This window comes from Triturus cristatus, chromosome 5_2 (genome assembly GCF_964204655.1).
Source record: "Triturus cristatus chromosome 5_2, aTriCri1.1, whole genome shotgun sequence".
NCBI classification, from domain to species: Eukaryota; Metazoa; Chordata; class Amphibia; order Caudata; family Salamandridae; genus Triturus; species Triturus cristatus.
The window spans coordinates 453,707,074-453,726,458 of record NC_140588.1 but is presented as its reverse complement, the minus strand read 5'-3'; the positions used below and the strand labels follow the sequence as shown (position 1 = coordinate 453,726,458).

The 19,385-nt window shown below is 40.7% G+C and overlaps 1 protein-coding gene across 5 annotated transcripts in view; it reads left to right on the top strand.

The window, feature by feature from the left end:
• HECW1 (HECT, C2 and WW domain containing E3 ubiquitin protein ligase 1) overlaps positions 1-19,385 on the top strand; it is a 979,761-nt gene that overhangs the window by 59,544 nt on the left and 900,832 nt on the right. The window contains exon 2 of one of the 5 annotated variants that reach the window (XM_085607417.1): positions 15,717-15,747. The exons of the other annotated variants lie outside the window; for them this stretch is intronic. The gene's annotated coding sequence lies outside the window, so the exon portion shown is untranslated. The remainder of the gene's footprint in view (positions 1-15,716; positions 15,748-19,385) is intronic. 5 annotated transcript variants of the gene reach the window in all.

Sequence of the window (19,385 nt, the reverse complement as noted above, 5' to 3'; positions counted from 1 at the left end):
AATATTATAGCATCTAGGCCATGTTTATGATACATAAAGTGCCCTGGAGTGTCCCTAGGAGGAATAGGAACGGCTTCTTTGAGAACCCCTTTTCTGGTAGTCATCTGTCTTAATTTCGAAAAGAGCGGCATATTGAAAACTGACTTTATACTTGATTTTGACCAACTGACCTGATACTTGATTTTGAACAGACTTAATACAATGAACACGATAATGAACAGTCATTCATACCACAATATACAGAACGTGTTTAAACACATTAAACATTAAACATTAAACCTTTAACTGAAACAACAATGATGATCGTCTGCATAACTAATCACCAAGCTTAATTCTCGACAATAACTAGACAATGACTAGACACTTCGGAATACTTCGGAATACTTGATATACTGCTAAACAGTACAGATACACTGCTAAAACAGTGCAGACCGGATTTGTGTACCCAAACCCGTCTCGACCGGCACAACCTATGTGCACGTCAGAAATGCCTCCCCAGCAATGGTACTCACCGGGTAGCTTCGGAAACGGAAGGCCTCAGTAACTTGAACTTGACACGGACTGGACTCGACTCGACTCGTCGGACACTGGGCTTGACTTCGGACTGGTGGGTCTCTGTATACCTCGGATCTTGCTCTCTCAGCTAGGCTCTGGTCGGGATACTTCGCACTTCTCACCGCCTCGTCTGGGTGTTGATCGCAGTCTCAGTCGCCCCCGCTTGACCGGAGGGAGATACAGGAAATCCTGCTGGTACGCGTTATTGTCCGTCCAGCTGTGGCAGGAGACCGGGCCTGCAACGCACCGCCGGCGCGTGAGATGAGAAAGTGTCCCTGTTCGGGCGCCCTTCATGTGGTAAATATTTCTCCTTTACCGGGACTGAATTTGATACAGGAACATAATAAAATAGCTCAGTAAAATGAGAGGCAGAATCCGTGGTATCAGAGGTTCGGAATGGGCTTTATTCCATTAATTCGATTATAATCGGTTGCTCTCAATGTTCCGTCACCACGAAGGTTCAGGAAGTGAAGCACACACATTATTGACATGAAATGGCTTTTATAATACATACATTACAATGAAGCGAATGCAATAGGCGTAACAATTGATAAGGAAAATGACGAATTGTCTGCGTAACCGAAAATGGGTGGAACAAGGAGTAAAAAGGAACATAATTGGTTATGAGATCATATATAGGTGGATCTATAAGATAATATTTGGCATAGATGCGCGCGCAGCAGCATGACGTGTGATTGACGTGTAACTAGGGGGTGAAGGGGACTTGACATTTAGCTCTACATGTGGCGACAAGAAGTCTGAGGGGTCAAGTCAACCTAATCCCAAATCATATCTAACATCCTATGTTTAAAGAACTATGTTATCCATAAAGAAGGACTCTCGAACAGAATCTATTCTATACTGACTGTGTGTGCGTGTACAAGCGTCTAAGTGTCTACACTAAATGCGAGGGCAGGAATCTTCCATAGTAACAGGGCTATGAATTACTTGTATTAAGACAGAGAAGCCGGGCCCTTTGCTTGGTAACTGGAAGAATGTTTACTTAAGCTACTAGGCAGGAATGCATCGGCTGAGGGGGAAGCAGATAACTCGAAGGTGAAATACAGTTCTTGGCAGAGAATAGGCTGATGTCAGGCTTCGTGAGCCGCGCAGAGAATGAGACAAAGTTCATGGTCACAGATGCAGGCTCAGACTGGAGCTTTCAGAGGCAGAAGGCAAGAGGAGTTTTGATGACAGAATCAGGGCCTACTTGCCTGGACTGTAAAATGGCATAAGTGAGCCATATAAAGCCGGTGGCCTTTTGTACTTAGGAATGGAATATCCGGCCTATTCATGGCGGATCTGACAGAGGACATGTTGACGGTGGACGCACATGTATTTGCGTCTTCATAACTGGAACTGGAGGGAACATACATGTACTTGTGACATGCACATAGAACCGTTGGGGTCCAAGATAGGGGACATAACTGACCAGAAAAATCCATATTTCCACATGCCGAAAACAAGTCAGCTACCTCTGTATGTCAGGTGAGGGCCACCTTAAAGATAGCCATAAGCAAAGTGGCTGCAAGCCCATAATGCTCTGTATGCCAGGATGGGCCTCTGTGGTGTGGACTGTCACGTAGAAAGGGCTGACGCCTTTTGTGTGGTACAACGGCAACCCCATATGCCAGGAGGGCTACCAGTACTAATTAATATTTGGAGTTCTGGTCACTGCCTGTGAGCTGAAGGGCAATTCGTGGGTTGAGCTGAATCATAGAGTAAATTGCCCCTGAACTGCCCCATTGATCGAGGAGTACACTGTGAGTGCCAGGATCAACCCCCTCCACCAGTGAGGTGCGCTGAAATTACCTTGTAGGTAGAAGCTCTGGGCACCTCCAATCACGGCTGGAGCCAGCATTGAAAGCTCTTGGAGAGCTCGCACCTGCCATGTGCTGCCATGCCTCCAGCATGGAGCCTGACTTGATCGAGCAGGATTAGAGCAATGTGAATACCCATGATAACGGCACCTGCTGAGACGCTGAACACTTCCCAGCAGCTGGAGGGGATAAGACTTGATAAGGTCCTACAAGGGCCAGGGGGCTTGCTGCTATAGGTGCTGTCACCACAGACACTTTTGATTACTTCCTAGGAGTCACAGTGGACTCTTGAGTAAGGCCTACTGGTGATCATTCCCTGGATGTGGCCACCAGTGAATGGGGATTAACCCCAACCATGTTACAAAGAGCTGGTGGGGCAGGGACGTGCCAAAGAAACACTAGTAATTTCTTCTCTCGGTGAGGCTGACTTCGACAGCCCGCACGTAGATTGGGCGCATGTATCAAAGTGTTCCCCTCTTTTATAAGAACACTGAGACGTGCTGAATTTGTTTTGCATGCCTCATGACGGTCATATGACCCAGGCGGTCCTGTCTCCAATCTAACACGTATCCAAGTGGTTAGTATCATAGGGATCATCCCTGCTTGTCTGGGCTCATATGTTTCTGACATCATGCCCCAGTTCTGTTCCGGCTTTGTAGCCTTCCCAAACTTGGTACCTGGCTGGGTACTATGTGGGTGTACACTCCCTTCTCAATCTTCTTGTGGGCAGGTCACCAAACCTGACATTGGTTTTTCATTAGTTTATCAGGTGTCCCTTATATCTTCGTCCTGATGAGACCTCACATTGTTTCAGGGGTTGAAAAGCCATCAACTAAGATTCATAACAAACCATTCTTTAGCCTACCTGATTGAAAGGAGGCACTTTAATTGTATCATATAATAACTCATGGTCATTGTTATGTTTTAAGAAACCTCAATTTATGAAAAAACTTTTTTGTCAATTGGTTTGTTGGTTCTTTTTTCACTTGGGATACTGAGCACAGTCCACATGATTCATAATACAGTCATTACTTTTGTTACAAAATCAGTGCTTGGTTGTGTTCATTATTGTCTGTATTAAGGTTCTGTCTTGGCATTCTACATCAGTGTTTGTTTTGTCATTGTGTCTACAAGCATATTATTTATTATTGCATTGCCCACGTGAACCGTTGTTTTTCTAATGGAGAAACACTAGAGCCACAACCTCAAGGAGATTGTGGTATTGCTTATGAATGTCGTATTACTAATTTGAAAGCGTAGATTTAGAAATAAAATGCTTCTTTTTAATCTAAAATAAATATTTGACTGGACTTTGATTTATTGTTATTACTATGTGCTTTTTGAGTTATGAGTCATGTTCACTAAGCTGTATCCACACTTCCTCCCAAGAGAGCTTTGGTCTGCTTGGCCACAGCCACCACTGAGAGTGAAGTGCAGAAGGGGTACTTGGCCTAGTTGGTCAGAATCTATAGTAGGTCGAGCCCCAGGACATCAGGAGTAAAATGGCTCAACCACCATGGGTGGGCCCTGTAACCCCTGTGTGCCCCATGGCCCTCTGAAGGGCGTTCTGACAGATAGTTTGCTCTTGCAGTTGTTTTTTCAAGTTCTCTTTAGCTGCTAAATATCTTTCTGGGATATAACGTTCTTGAAGCTGATGACTTTCTGGGATTACTCCACCATTTTGTACTCAGTCATGGTGGAATCTGCACAAGATAGTGCATTTGCCTTTAGTCAGTGGATTGTTTAGTGCTGTGCAGACATATCCCAAGCCCTTACTATTTCAAGATTTGATGCATTGGCACCTGTACACATTGTCAAAAGCAAGTTCACAGTCTGATGGGCATGTTTTGGGAAAGAATGGGGAGTCTCCAGCCATTGCATGAAGAGCAAAACATCACTCTGCCATCTGCATGCATCACATTGCTATACTCCCTTGGATGGTCTTTTGCTGTTATTTGTGTGGTGGCTGCCTGCTCCTAAGAAAGCCCAAGGTTCTTCACACCCAGGTGGTCTATTTGTAGGAGGCCTTTAGGCAGGTTAGATTCCTCTGTGGGAGCATGGTGCAATGCTACCAGACTGACTTGCAAACATATTGAGTTATTTCACATACTCCAAAGAAAAAAAGTTAATGCAGTCAGAGAAAAACACTGAGTTCAAATTTTTAAGAAAAACACAATTTCAATATGGACTAAACTTTGTCTAAGGCACAAATCAGTAGAAAAACAAAAACCCTGGAACGATTTGTAACAATATCGCAATGGAAAATCAAAGTCTTTTCAAATGGAGTTGCCAAAATGCAGTTTAAAACAGATATCAATGCCGAACAATAGAAAATATAAAACTTTTGGGAGCAAAGTTGTGGATACAGAGTTCACATATATAGGAATAAAGAAGTCCTCTGATGTTAGGTCAAATGCTCTAAACAAGTTTGAGTCCTCTGTGGGCTTGTGGTGCACTGTCCATACACTGGTCTGAAAAATGATTGACTTACTTCACTTATTCCAAAAGAGATATAAAAAGCATGCAATCTGTGAAAAAATAAAAAAATTGAAGGAAAACATGATTTCAAAATGCACCAAAGTTGGCGCTAAAGTACCTGGATCTAACATAAAATGATCAGAATAAGATTAAAATAATCACAACGGAATGTTTTTTTTTCTTCAAATATGATAGCAAACACAGGGGCATATTTACAAGATAATGATGCAGCACGGCGCTTGCAAGCCATCTTGCTGCGCCAAGCTGCATCATTAGGAAAGTGCAGGGATGCATAGCATTTATGATAATACGACGCATCCCTGTGCTTTCTTCTGCGACGGTAAACAATAGGCTGCCTAGCACCATTACATGCACCCTTGCACCATGGCGCAAGAGTGCCTGTGTTGCAGGGATGATTGCTTTTGTGCAGGAATGGACACCTTCTAAGGCAGCTGGTAGGGAACGTTGGCAGGAGGGGTGAGAAAAAAATCAAAAAGAACTTGCCTGAGGGTCGCCAGCCACCGCCTGTCCTCTGTCCTCGTTGTATTCTGCCTCCCGGAGGCACCCAGACTCCCCTAGCCAATCACGAAGCTGCCTTACAGCAGCATCCTGATTGTTCTGAGCACTGTGGTTCGGTGCTCAGACGGGGAATGGGAGGCTGTGCATGTTCTCCACCTATGCTGTTATGCTGTATAATACAGCTGCTGGAGAAAATGCAAAGTGTGCATGAAGGTTTGGCCAGCCCAAGACGGCCGACCAAACCGACATGCGCACTTAAGGTGCAGCAGCCACTTATCCTCCCTCTGGGTAGTGGGAACTCAGCCCCACCCCACCCTAACTTGGAGCTTGCAGCCAGACTAAAAATAAAATGATAATAACTTTTGGCTATTATCATTTTATTTTTCCTTTGCACTGCTCTTAGAGCAGTGGAGCGACGCTCCTCCGCCTTAGCGGAGAAGCCGCACCTGGACACCTTCCAGCACAAAAACAGTTAGTGATTGCATTTTCCTCCTTCTAGTTGTGCTGCTAAATGCAGCACACATAGGAAGAGGAATAAATGAGAAGAAAAATAAGTTTTTCTCCTTGTTGCTCTACTTTCATGCCTCCCTGGGGAGGCGTTAAAATCTGACGCATTCCCAGGTTTACGAAAACATGTAATTCCATGAATGCGTCAGAATCCATAGTTGTTGCATGGGAACACCCAAAACAACAGCCATGGAATACACCTTTCATGCAGAGTAATGCGTGAAAGGGGGACATATTTACAAGGCCATGAAAAGCCACGCAGGGTGTCTTTGTGTGGCCTTGTAAATAAGGGACAGCACACTGCGCCACCGGGCCGTAAAAAAAGTGACACTCCAGTGGCGCAAATGGGCTTGTAAATATATGCCCCACAGTTTAAATACACAAACAACTAACTGCAAAAAAATAAGAAACCTGAAACTTTTTTAAACAAAGCTGCACAAGCAGACTTTAAATATAGGAACACATAAACCTTTGCAGACCCGCACCACACAAGTCGGATCCATGCAGGCAAATTTCAGTCTTCTGTTCGACTGTTGAAACACTGTTGATGGACTGGTCTGTGAATATATTCATTGTTGTTTTATGTACCCCAAATAGGGGCGCTATAGAGCAATTGAGGAAACAAATCAGGTCAGGTAACAATGTCTTAACTTGCACCATAAATCTGTTCAAAAGTACTCGCAACAAAAAAGGAAAATCAAAACTGAAACAAAATGGCAGTGGAACACTGGTGGCTGAGAACAATGGAAAACATAGAACTGTTTGGAACAGATCCATGAACACAGGTTAAAAACAGAACAGCAAAACAAGAGAGAAAAAAACAAGAACACTTTTGAATCTAAGTTACAGGAAGTCAATTTTAAACAGAAACACTGTTTTAAAAATAAATGCCGTTGTTGCCTAAACAATTTAGAGGTAAAAAGATTCAAACTTGATTCAATTAAAACCCATTAAAAAAATATATATATTTTACAAAAGCAAGAAAGCATTGGGGAGGGGGTGTTGAACTGAGGTCCCTCTGCATGTTCAATTTTTAAAAAAAATGTTTGTACCTGTGTTGGGGGGAGGGGGAGTTGGTGAAGATGATGGGCCCAGGCCTGATTTTCTCATTTTAATTCTGTCCTCATATTCTGCTGCATGTCCCACGGGCAGTGGGCTCAATTTGCTATAGCTAATTGTTCCACGACGCCCCTCATGCCTTCAGAGTGTCAGTGTTGTTATAAAGGAGCTGCTCTCTACCTAAAGCGTTCCCTGGTTCCTGTTTTTCCATAAATGTACATACGAGAGAGAGGGAGATGCGATTGGATATCTGTAATACTATAATGTGCATTAATAAGGGGAAACCAAAGGCCCTTCTGACGGAGTACAAAGAACACCTTTAAGAAATGAGTAGACATTTGTGGTCAGACTTGCTTGTGGACTTTTCTTATTGTATTCCTTTTGACGATTTTTCATGTATTTTACGTTTACAAGTATGAAGTGTTTCACAAAGACAAATAACGGTAGGGAATCCTGTAGTACCTCCCACCCTGAGCCCCCAAAATCTTTACATTTCTATATGTGTGGTACTATTTAGCTCTTACATCCTTTGGTTGCAATGTATCTTAATGGAAAAATGGGAATCTCTGTCTTTGAACCCCAAATGCCCCTCTTAGGGCTACTTTGGCTGTACTTGAAGGGTTGCTTTCCAGGGAGGGGTTCTGAGAAGCCGAAACACAGGCAAGTGAGGCGTTGTCTAAGGCAAGGAGATTGTAAGACAACATGGCTCCATTCTCCCATCAGAAAATGACATTGCAAATGTAATGAAATGTTAGTTAGCATCATATAAGGAGTGTTGAGATTGTTTTAGCCAATGAGACTGATTACAATGGTGGCACTAACTGTGCTTTTGCTTTTTGAATTCTAGGTGGATTCAGTAGCAGGGACATGAAACAGATGATAGGTCGTGTTTTACCCATGGTGGGCGATTGGTGGTTATAGCATTTTCAGTTTATATGGATAGACGACGCGCAGGTGCACACAGAGGGGCATATTGACAGTGAAGTGACAGTGTGCGGCGTTAGCCTTCCTAGCTTAACACCGCACTCCGCCACTTCAGAAACGCAGGGCTGCACCATATTTACAAAAATATGGTGCAGCCCTGCGTTTCCCCTGTGCTGGTGCTAAACTTAGCAGCCTAGCGCTAACACAGACACCCTTGCACCAGAGTGCAAGATTGTCTGCGTTGAGGGGAAGATTGTTTATGTGCAGGAAGGTGTTGCTTCCTGCACATAAACAATCTTTAAATTACTTTTTGAAACTTTTATGTGTGCTGCTTGAGGCAGCGCACATAGAAGTTTCAAAATGTCATTTCTTTGTTTTGATTGTTTATGTGCAGGAAGGGACATCTTACTGCACATAAACAATCAATGGCAATTTGCTGTTTCTATTTGTGCTGCACAATGCAGCACACATGGAAACAGCAAAAACGAGAAGAAATAAAGCATTTCTCCTCATTTCACCTGTTTAAGATCAGGTTTTTCCTGGTCTTAATTTTGGCGCTGCCTTCTATTTACACCATCCTTGTAAATAGGGGGCAGCGTCAAAATCAGTTGGTGTTCGACAATCCGAGAGCCCATCCTGGTTGAGCAGAGGTCATAGTTGTGATGGAGATACCAAGATCACTTTCAAGTGCTGCACCCTTCCCTTCATCCCCACCTCGTTCTGTACATGGCTGAGATTCTTCACAGAATTCGTAACTAAAGAGGCATCAGCCTGCTAGAGCAGGGTTCTCCAAAGTCAGTCGTGAAAGGCCGGATCCATGCCAGAATTTTAGCATATCTCAAAAATATGGCAGGACCGACTTTGGAGCACCCTCTTCTAGAGAGAACCACGTTATAAAGTTTGCAGTTCTGAAGCATTGCACCATCACTGCAGTGACGTGGCTGCAGGATGAGGACTTTAGGTAAATACTCATCATGCACGTTTTAGAGTCTCAGCAACAGACTGCTCAAACTGTCAGAGCAGACATCATATACAATTTAATAAGCCAAAGTTAAGACACTGGCACTCTTATCGAAATCGAAATAAGTATCTTTTTTCCTTTGATATTGAAAACCCGGCAGATTTTTCCTTTTAAGAATATTGCACTCTGTACCCATAGAGCAAAAATAAATAAAACAAATTACATTGCGCGCGCTGCAACGCAAATGGCGTTGCAACGCGCGCAATGTAATTTGTTTTATTTATTTATGTACTTCGGTTTAGTTTACTACCCCCCACCCAGCTGCTCCCTGAGCCACCGCCCCGCAGCACTTTCTCCACGGGCCGCTACTGAGTACAGCACTACACATGGCCAACCACTGACACTGCAACACCCAGGGACTTAAAATATTACCCCATAGGAAATAATGATTATTAAAAATGTAACATTACATTTATTGAAATAATTGCATTAATTTGAATTAATACTTTACAACACCTTTCATCATTATTAATAATTAATTTGTGTATTTTCGGTTTATGTTTTAAAAGAAAATTCCATATAATTTACCATGCAGTGATGTCCACCCTGACTGCAGAATCTCCCTTTGGCAAAGTAAAGGGAAAATGAAAAAACATGTATTTAACTAAAACATTAATATTAATATATTTTTGTGTAAATAGTAATGTAAATTGTATGTATTTATTTTACATGTAGTGCAAAATAGAAAACATGCTAAGTCACTATGACATTTAAATTAAAACTTTAATTAATTGAAATATGTTGAATCAAATTACAGTTATTTTTCTGAAGTTTCAATTAAAAAAATCCCATCCGAAGAAAAATAATATTGTTTTCATGTGTATTAATAACTATTTCAAGTGATATATAGAATTAACTAAAATTAATGTCATTATTTTAAATATAATGTAATGTTTCATTAGATTTAAATTAAACATAGGCTACATTTTCATATATTTTCTATACACTAATTTATATTTATTTATATTTTTCAACTGATTTAAATAATCTAATTTAATTATTTCCCATTGGGTTTTAATTCCCTACCTCCATTATTTTCTATGGGACGATGTTACAGTACCAGTGGTTGGCTATGTGTAGTGCTGGACTTACTAGAGTGTAAGTTACTGCAAAAGTGTAAGTTAAACGTGCAAATTCCCACAAAATTGCACATTACTACAAAAATGTAATTTGTTACTACTGAAAAGAAGTGAACTTACTCAAAATTATAAACTTACTCAAAAGTGTAGGCCCTAAGTGTGAAGTGTTCCCAGCAAAGTATACACACAGGAAGGAGCAATGTCAGTTAACCTCCCAGGTACACAATGTGTACCACAAGCAGCAAGGCTGTGGCTGAATCTGACACAGCAATGCAAAGGTCACACAGATGTCATCAGCAAGCGTTTAACTCACTGAGCTGTTTTATCAATTTGATGTTAGAAACACAAACTGTCCTGTGGAGTGTACAGACTTTAGGTGATAATGAACCGTCCGGAAACAGATAGAAAAAGTGCTGTCTCCTCAATGCACAACAAAGTTTTAACTAGGCTAGCGAGTTTATAAAGTCATTAATCTGAGGAAACACCAATATTTTGTTAATTTACTTAAAATATTCAGTGACAAACAAATTCTGCGGAGTAAGGTCTAACTAAAATTTGAGGCACCTATATTCAGGACGTCCCAAATCTTGAAACAGTCCTTTGCAATCACAGCAGTCAAACTTTTGAACTCTCTTCTCGTACAGTTGAGATCCAAACCTACCCGTTTGTCCTTCTGATAGACGCTAAAGACTCATCTCTTCAAGGTGTATTTTCGTTTCCTCACAGTCCTCCTTGGGGTATAGTTAGCCCACATGTTTAGTTCAGTTCAGGTTGAATGTATGTCTACATATATGTTTCCTATTGTTCCCAGTTATCTGCTTTCCTTATCACTCACCATTGCCCCCTCAGTTGTTGTCCAGAATGACATCACCTATTTAATGAATTTTTCTGAATATTACAGTCATTGTATATGGTCCTATTATTGTTAAATGCTCTAATAACGCACATTGCAACTGTGCTAATTAGAACTTTAGCATAAATAAAGCAGTCTGTGTTGAACAATCATGCCTTAGACGAACACCTTGAGTTAATTGCATAATCATTAACATATTTAAAAAGAACAACCTTGGCTACCACTGGAGGGTTAGTTGCGAGATCATTATATATGCTGAAGTGTGCATTGGTCCAGTTTGAATAAAAACACAATGGAGGGTCCATGTGTAATCACTGTACTTGGTATGACACACAGTGTGGTCAGTATAAAAATGTATTTTCGACATCTAATAAGTCAGGGTTCTTGAGAAATGGGTTATTGTTCATTGCTTTTTCCAATCTGGATTTCTTAATTATCGGGGGCGGACACATGGGGCCGTATTGTAGAATACGGCACTCTCTCCATGTTAGCACCGAGCACACCTTTTAAAAGGTGCGCTTGGCGCTAATAAGGAGAATGCAGCATATTATATTGAACGTGCTGCTCCCATGGCAACTGCAAAGTCATGCTGACCTGGGTACAGCACATTCACTTGAAATACGGAGTGGCTTTGAAGCTGCCGGCCCCTGTTTCAGTGTGCAGGAAGAAACCTGTGTGCACTTTTAAATGGGATGTCTGTGATGGGACCCCCTTTCTCCCCTTCAGAGGGCTGCCATCAAAGGCTGCACTGACAGTGCGCCACCTTTTAAGTGGCACACTCGTAATGCTCCTCCTGACAGTTTCTTTGCCTCTGCTCCTGCACCTGTAATACAGCGCGGGCACAGAGGCAAAGGATTCCCTCATTTACATACCCCTATGCAAATGAGGGACAATCCCCTGGTGATAGTACTGGCGCTATATGTGCGCTAGCGCTATCTTCATTACCGAAAGAGCCGCACAAGCATCTGTGGCCCATTCTATAGTACCTAAGTGTCCCTGGGGCACTTTGTATAATACGGCCCCTGGTCATTGGCACGAGTGATGAATTCATCTTTAGTGAAACGTATGGTTTAGGATTTGTAGCGAGGAGTGATAAGAGATGGACATCAGCCTGGTGATCACGTCCAGTAACCACTAACTGAAGTCTTACACTATCTTGTTCTGCTAGTTAGCCCACAGCGGCATTTTAAGGTCTGCCTGCTTAGTCTCCTTTCAAAATTAATATAAAGGAAGCAACTCTTTGCTTGCACAACCATGGTAATTAATTTTAGAAAGGCTAGTCAAGTAATCCCACCTTTTATAACAATTGCATGCTAACTCTGCATGTCATGTCATATGATACCTTCTGATTGCCCCCTCCCCCATCGGTCAATAACTACCAGGATAATTCCCCTAAACAGCACATTCTAAATGTTGTATAGGAATGTGTATGTTTTTGTCAGGCATCTGTTAGTTTCATCACAGGAAAATATCAATAAAGTTGTAATGCTTGCAGTATGGATGATGCCTAGAAATGTTTTATTTATATTTGTAAAGAGTCTTCTAATTATTTAAAGACGCAATAAAACATTCTTTCATGATCTTGCTTTCACTGAATCACAACCTAGCCTCCTACAGTATTCCCAAAAGCCTGTTGTCACCTTGTCAGGAAATGGAGAAGGATGGTCAAGCACATGAGTGGCATGAGGTTTGGCTCACCCACCTCACTGGAGGAGCCTGGACCAGTGAGGTATAGGACCTATATAACCCGAGGTAGGGGTAAGATGGAAAAGGAGTGACAAAAATACCTCCTGATGGTGTTGGATGTGTGTGAGGAGAGTGTATCCACAGTATAACTGGCAAGCTTGCAATTCCTTTCTTGTCTCTCTCACTTTGGTCTCTGATGATGTCTGATCTGTGCAGTAAAAATCATACAATATTAGGGACCATGCTAGAGCTTGTTTAAAACCTTTGTCTGTGAATCCCCTTGCCCCCACATACTTAAAACAATTTACATCTTTTTGCCACGAGGAAAATCACAAAGCCCTTAAAAGAGCAGTAGCGGCCCGCGGAGGGAGTGCCTTGGGGCGGTGAGGCGGGGCGGGGGAGGGGCAGGGTGGGGTGTAGTAAACTCCGGCTCACGGCCGACCGGAGTTATGTAATGAAATAAATAAATAAAACCAACATCATTGCGTGCGCTGAAACGCCAAATGTGTTTCAGCGCACGCAATGAAATTCATTTTATTTATTTATTTATTTAAATTACTTCGATCGGCCGTGAGCCGGAGTTTACTACCCCCCACCCTGCCCCAGCCCCCGCCTCACCACCCCCGGCACTCCCTCCACAGGCCGCTACTGTAAAAGAGACAAACAACTTACCTTATCAGACACATCAAGAATGCACCAAATCAAAATAAACAGTTCTGTAGTCTTTAATGGAAAATAATTAACCTATAAATCCTAAAGTCCAGCCTCTGTTCAAGTACTGGTTATGAGTTTATATTGCTCTTGACACTGGCTCTCTCACTGTGGAGTAACATCTCAATTCTTCGGCTGGGGACACACATTGTAATCTTGAGTTTTCTGTTCTCTCTCCTGTTATGCCAAAACAGTTTTACACTCAATATAGTGGTAGCAATGATTGTGGTTCCTGTATAGCACAGTATGATACGTAATAGTGCTCCATTTACTAGAAATTTTGTCCATTAGACTTGTGCAACTTTGGAGTACCCTCTGCCCAAGACTACAATCTAAAGTGGAGTACAAACTAACCCTATTTAAATAATGTAGTCCCCTTGGGTACAGCTATTAGTTGCAGTATATGCATACTTTTATGGTCTCTTTCATGAGATGATTTAATGAAACTAAAGAAGCAGTGCACATGAATATCGTTTTTTTTGTTCCTTCAACAAAGAGTAAAGATCTATACAGAGTTGCTTAGAGATGTACAAGTCCAACATTCATCTTTGTATTTTTATATCTTACTTGGATGATGAACCTCAATTTATTAAAAATGTCTGATCTGCTGACTCCCATGCATTTAAAATCGTATGTAGGTCCTTTATCAGGGGTCATATTCATCATAGTTAACTACCTACCTATATTAACAGAATCATATGTGAAAAACAGGCCTGGACGTGGGTCGGTAGACTCAGCTCTCTAGGTGTAGATGCTGAGACCCGCTCGTTGATTCACCCAGCATCTCTCAGTGCTGAGCGCCTTCTTTTATTTTCAAAGCAGACCCATTTTATTCAAGGAAAAGCAATCAAACGAATGGTGGTTTGTTGACCCTTGCAGGCAACCGTTTCTTTGATTGTGATCTATTGCAGTGAGTTGCAAATTGCGAACTGCCAAAGGCATGGTTGTCTGTGATTCATATAAATTGCTTATTTTGTGAACCGACATATTGGTAGATAGGTTGGTTTCCAAAATAAGTTTCTGGTCTCAAAATGTAGAGTCACAAATTGTAACTGCTTTTTGAGCCACAAAGTTAGTACATCCTGCCCCTAAGTGCATTGCCTTAGTGCCTTACCATTTTTTAACTGTGAAAGCTTAATTGAATCACACATGATAAATACGATCATTTTCAATATTTATTTCCCTTTTTCTTAAACATGTTTCAAGTTGAGTTTGAAACTCTTTGCCCCTTATTAGAGTTAGGATCTTCTAGTGTGTTTTAGAAATAAGTATATGTAAAACGCATTTGATGAAAACACAATGAAATCCCCAAAAGACCTCTAATGAGGAAATGGTGGCACTGAAAAATATGCATTACAAATGTAAAGGAAAATATTGGAATCAATGTATACAGTTTTTTGAGTATTTACAATAGTTAAATCAATCATAAAGCCGAAAAAGTTGTAAAAGTTGTAGCAGTAGGGTATTTCTAACGTTAACCATTTCTATGTAATGATATTTTGTGAAAGTTCTTTATAAATCTTTACATTCTTCACTTGAAGTGATTTAATTTCATTATATTTGAAGTAAAGTCAAAGCTAATTTCATTTAAATGTGCAATGCTAACTTAAAGGCCTTCATAAAATACTTTTTTCTAGTGCTGACTTTTTTCGGATTTAATACAATGAATCGTTCTTTGCAAGTAAAATGTTGCTTGTGATGTCCTGGACATGACTACACCCTGACTTTCTTGTTTGCTTTTCAAATGTTCACAGTGAAATATTCCTGTGGGAATAAAATTTCAGCTATAGCTGTAAATCACAACTTGTATTTCTTTCCTACTAATGTTAGGCCTGGGCGGACACACAACATTTTGTTTCTCACGACTAGCATGGGAAACCAGCTGGATGTTTCTGTCATCTCATGTGACACGAAGTTAACAGGGACATGTGATAGTCTTTCGATGGTGGTGCGATGCTACGCCACTGGACATTGCTAAAATTCTATAAAAGAAAAATCCCAGAGGAGGGTCATTGGCTGCCATTCTGATTTTCCCTACTTGGAATCATGCTTTTATGCTGATCAATCTTTTACTTTGGACTGTTTGTTGATGCAACAATTGGTAGCTGATGAACTGAGAACTTCTTTGTCGAACTATTTTTAACTTTAGCATTTTCCGTTCTACCTTTAGCTCTAAGCCAATGGATTTACCATTAATGAACTTCAAGTCTGAACTTTCCCCTTTTTTTCTGTAGGACCTGAGCTGTTAGAACTTGAACCATCCTTCTGCCTTAAAGGGTAGTAGGACTTTGTAACTCTGAATTCTATAACTACTCAATAAAGATTTGCCTAAATGCTTGGTGCTTTAATGCAAGCTGTGATAGTAGTGACTGAAGTCCTTAAGAAAGTGCTTATTCTAATGAATTTTGATTCTTTAGTACATTAACTTAATTTACTCAAATATCTGTCTGAGTCCTGTTGATTTTTCCATTTTGACTGTGACTAATGTTTTAATTGCATTGTAGGGAGAATCAGCAAGCTTTGTCAGAACATCAGGTATTACTTCTGTTTTGTGTCGCAATTGCTGAGCTTTTGGTTTGTATAATTCTCACTCAACTTAACTTCTCCAGGGGGTTGGGTCTTCCAGTTGCTATGCTTTATTTCTACAGCATGGTTTTAAGAGTGGTGTACCTAAACTTGATTTGTACCTTGTGAGTGAGCTGTCAATTAATGGTCCTCATTCGACATCTAACGTAGAGTTTGGTCATCCTAATTTCCACCCCTCCAACCTGCACAGAAAGATTCATCAGAGGATCATTGCCTCTGTGGTAATGGAAACGCTTCAGACTGCCTTATCGTAAAGGGCCCAGTACGGTTAGAGTAGTAAGGAGAGTAAGCATACATTTGAAATGTAAGCACTGCTTCACACTTCAACAGCTTTCTTGAACTGTTTTGGTTGTAAATTGAATTGAAGTAGCATTTTGGTACACTTTGCAAAGAATGGAAGTTTAAAATATAAAACAAACAAAATCCCTTATTGTGGCTGAACTGCCTGTCCTCCTGCTGCACCAAACTTATTGGGCACAAGGCATGTACGTTCAATGTAGGTGGGCAAAATGAGCATTTTTTTAGCACTTATTTGCAACTCAATCTGTTAGAAATTACATTTCTGTTGATAATGTCTCCTAAAATACAAGGGGTGGGACCAGTTATTCGAAACACATAAAAATGTGACAGAGTGCTTACCCCCAGACTTTGATATGGTCAGAAATATGCCTAATTTAACGTGTTCAATTTGCATTTAAAGGATGGGCATGTAGTAATTATATGTTGTGGCTAGTTGGTGTACAATTCAAAGTACACAGATTAAGTAGATGTACATTCAGTGTATTTTTATTTTTAGAGTTTTATGAAAATGCATACCTAATTCCGAAGAGCTCCTGACCACTTTACCAATTATTAGTCAAACAATATCAGTAATATCTAAAAGGTTATTTCTCCAGCATGATTTTGAATTGCTGTCCTACCAGTGTGCTCAGTCAGAAGTCCCACATTATAAAGCAGTGATTAGTGAAGCAAACACAGCTGTCGGCACAGTTCCATCTTTTCACCAATGCAGGGGGGTATTCATCTGGTACAAGAGAGCAAAGAGAAGCATTCTCTTCTATTACTTTGAATATATTTTTCAAGGGGAATGGTGACACTTTGTTAAAGCACAATGCAAAAATATATGATTACATACATTTGCCCTGCACAGTGGCATAGCATAGGGATATCCATGGGGGCGGTGGCCCTGGGTTTAAAATTCTTATGGGCAAAACTTTTTAAAAGAAAGTAGTATGCCCCCTAACCCGTGGACCATTAGCACTTCCTGAGCTAACGGTCCAAGGGTTAGGGGGCACAATACTTCTTTTAAAATGTTGCTCTGGCGCTGCCAACCCATGCTACGCCACTGAGCTTGCTTATCATCTTTTTGAAATACTGAAAAAGCACAAGGCATTTCTGTTTCAGAAATAATTTCCAGTGTTAGATACTGTTTGTGTTTGAAGACTTTCATTTACCTCCATCTTCATAAGTGAGTATGATTTGTAGAGCAGGGCGTTTCAATTTTTTCAGGTTTTGTTGAGGTTTTTTTTAGATACGTCCCCTTCGTTGTACTCTTGTATAGTGATTATTATTTGCTCATCACTCCAGGTGCTTTTTAGGCAGGGTTTACACTGTTCACATTGTATCAGTACATAAATAATTTTGGTATGTCTAATTACATTGCAAAGCACATGAATTAGTCGAAGATACTTGTATAAACAGGAAGTTATCTACACCATGTCAGAGGTGAGGTCTTCCTGGACCATAAGAAGAGTTTTCACAGAAATGGTGTTTTGAAAGGAGTAAATTATGGCTGCACGTTTGGACGGTCCAGATGTAGCCCCATGAGTAGCAACAGTATATCATTTTGATCTCATAAGTGATTTTCCAGACACGAACAAATGTTTACTGATCAGGACAAAGGTTCATGTACTGATCTGTAAGGGTATACTTTTTCATAAATGCTTTGTTTAAACCATCAAAAAATAAGGTATGCAAGTCACCATTTAGATTTATCAAAGTGCGTGTTTTTACTTTAGTATTTTGAATATTCACCCTACTAGGGTTGATAGCAATTTATTTTTATATATCACTCGACACAGCATTTCCACCTTTTTTGAGAGTGGTAAATATCATTGATGGTACTCAGTTCACTGATTTTGAAGAATGGAAGGGTGGATTCCGCTTGCCAGCATTCAAACTTCTGACCTGCATTACACTGGGAGGCTCCTTTGGGGGTATCCCTGCGCTTTAGAAATCGTAGATGTCAGGGGTAAGCGTTTAACTCACTGATCCACAACTGTCTCACTCACTTGATATACAAACAACATCAGTGCATTTCAAAACAAGATGACGGAAAATAGAAGGCTGGCAAAACCATGAGAAAATATTAGAGGTGACATGGGAGTAAATCTTACATATCTTTGAATGCAATGCAGAATTCCAATATCAAAGTGCGTGGATTTTAAATTTCAGACCAGATCAAAATAAGATGCCTTGAAGACAATGAGCTCCCCGCTAAGAAGAGATATCAAAATATGGCTGGCAGTTCTAAGGCCAGGGCTGGTAGGCTTTCTACTAGGGAATAGAAGACTCATATACAAAGCCTTTACAAATGTGGACACAACTTTCTAGAAATATATCATGGTCCCAGGTTAATTTATGGCACATTTAAGTTGGCAAAAGGGAACTAAATCAAGAATATCAGTGCAAAAGTGCATTTATAAAATTGTGCTGGAGATTGCGAGATTCTGGCGGGAAATTGAGGAACAGCAACGCAGTAATACAAAAGGCTCTTGGGGAAGTTACTTGAACCTGGTAATTATAGATTTAGGTATTCAAGAAGCATGGGTAGCAAATATGGGAAAAGCACCATTTAACCAAGCACTAAAGGCCTCGACTAGAATTCCACAATGGAGACATGCCTGGACAGTTGTAAACTCTTATTCTTAGATACATCCTAGCAGTATCTGTTAGAGCATTTTAAATTGGCAATAAAGCATCAATTTATGTTATCTCGTTTTGGTAATATGGAGTCAAAAGACTTCATTCCCTCTTGGAAAAACCAGACCCAGAAGCCAACCAGCTGACTTTGTGGACACAAACAAGAGACACTAGCCCACATTTTCTGCATCTGTCCAGTACCCCTGCTGCAAAGGAAAATCCTTTTGAAAGCACTTTTCAGGAACATCGGAATAGGCTCATGTAGGCAAGCTGTTTTTTTACCTGGCAAAGTGGAATGTCAGTACCCCTTGCTTGTAGGGGGATAACGTTTTTATAATGCCATTATTCAAAGAAATGTCTAAAAAGAAGGAGTAAGGACAGGCTTAGAACTGTACTTCTTAATTGCACAATGTACTGGCACTTTAAGCTGCGATACGACTTTCTACTATGAACATCTTGGCCCTTTAAAGCAGTGTTTCATGTTTAGTACATTCTGGTTTGTGTTTTAAGGACATTCATTGGTTTTGAGAAAAGTCTGTGAACATTTGTTATACTTTCTGAAGATGCTTAACTGAGTCTGATAGTATGAACGGTTAAATCAGTTAGGTAAAGCAATTGGAAGTGAGTTGATGGATGACACTGCCTAAAGAGACAGACCTAAACTT